Below are 1,790 nucleotides of genomic sequence, written 5' to 3'. Positions count from 1 at the left end.
AAGCCTGATAGAACGACTACTCTCTATAAAAAACAAACACATTTCTCTATCTCAAAACACTGCTGAGGTTAGTATCCTATTGGTGGCTTCTGAAATGTGTTTAATGTAGGTTCTAATCAGTGCTTTTTTTGTAAAAGAAAAAGGTGCCGGAACTCACATATGTCATACAACCTGCCTTGCCTACCCTACAAGGTTCCATCCAAAAAAGGTGCCGGAACTCCTATAACAAAAAAGCCCTGGTTCTAATCAGTTTTTGATTTCTGGTGACTACCTGGACAAGCCCCTGCTGTTTTCTTGACATTTTTTTTTCCAAAAGTGATTTGCCATTGCTTCCTTCCTAGGACTGAGAGAGAGTCACTGACCCAAGACCACCCAACTGGTATCATGTTTAAAGTGGGGCTAGAACCTTTGGTTTCCCAGTTTCTAGCCTGGTGTTTTAACCACCTCACCAAAGTGGCTCTCTGTTGCTGTTAATGTGTATGAACTGTATCAGTTGTGCTATAATTGGTTGAGTAGATAGATATCATTTTTAAAAATTATATGGTTATTCCCTGCATGAGATTAGCAGGAACTAGATTCTAATCACCACAATAAGCACCAGATAATAGCATGGCAATAAAAAAAAAAAGAAATAACTCAATTAACACATCCTGCCCAAATCCATAAAAGGATATTTGGAGAAGCAGCTTCATATAAATAGGCAACCACCCTCAGTACCCATGCCAAGGGACTGATAATAGTACCCAAACTGTTAATAAAATATCTGCAAGAAGAATGAGCTTAGAGAAAACTCAATCCAGAGCTATATTCATTCTACACTAATGCTACCTATGTTGCATAAACTCAATCTTTATAAATGAATATTATTTCACATTTGGTAAATAATGTCAGATTTGTGATAGATTACAACTGCATGGACTAGAATTGAAGAAATAGGGAGCACATAGATGCAATAATGATTTTCCTTTGAGCTACTGTTGAATGGTTAGGAAATTGTCTGCATATATAATTGTTGGTAGTACAACCTAGGAATCAAGAAGTCATCAAGAATAAGCTCTAAGACAGATGAAATAAGCATAAGTTATCAATGATCACCTGTTGATTAATTTCTCTTACAATATGTATGCATGTTTGTATGTATGTATCATGTTCGTATGGCTGACCATATCATACAAATTGACTCTGGGCAGTGTGCAATAAAAATATTAAAACACTACTTAAACATTAATTAAGCATGAGCAAAAGCAATATTGTGAAAGGGTCAAAATTAGAATATTATATATGTGCAGGTTCCTTGCTGCTTTGGAATCCTCTGGTCTGATTTTTTTTAATCTATGTACTAGCAAGTGTATTTCTTTGAAATTGACATTAGTGATTTCAAAGATCACTTGCATCCATATTTTCTAGAAAATGAAAATAATAAGAGTTATCTCATAGACAATGTGCAAGCAGAAAGTATTTATGAAATGTTTATATGATAGTTCTGTAATGGACAAATTGAAAAATGTTTCAGATTAAATAAAATTCCACTAACTTGATTAGAAGAATTATGGGATTGGGTTTTCCATATGAACTATTGTAAAAGTTCATCTTTCAGAATCAAGGCACACAATTTAAAGTAGCATCCTTCTTTGTCAGATATGACAAAGAACATTATATGACCAATTTAATTCTTACTAATAAGGTTTGATAATGCATGCATAGGTTTTGCCACTGTAGAGCTTTAAGTATTTCTGTTACATCATTTAACTAAATACTTAATGCCTCATCTCAGTTTTTACCATAGAGAG

This window comes from Vipera ursinii, assembly GCF_947247035.1.
Source record: "Vipera ursinii genome assembly, chromosome: Z".
Lineage (NCBI taxonomy): Eukaryota > Metazoa > Chordata > Lepidosauria > Squamata > Viperidae > Vipera > Vipera ursinii.
Note: the sequence above shows the minus strand (reverse complement) of the source record.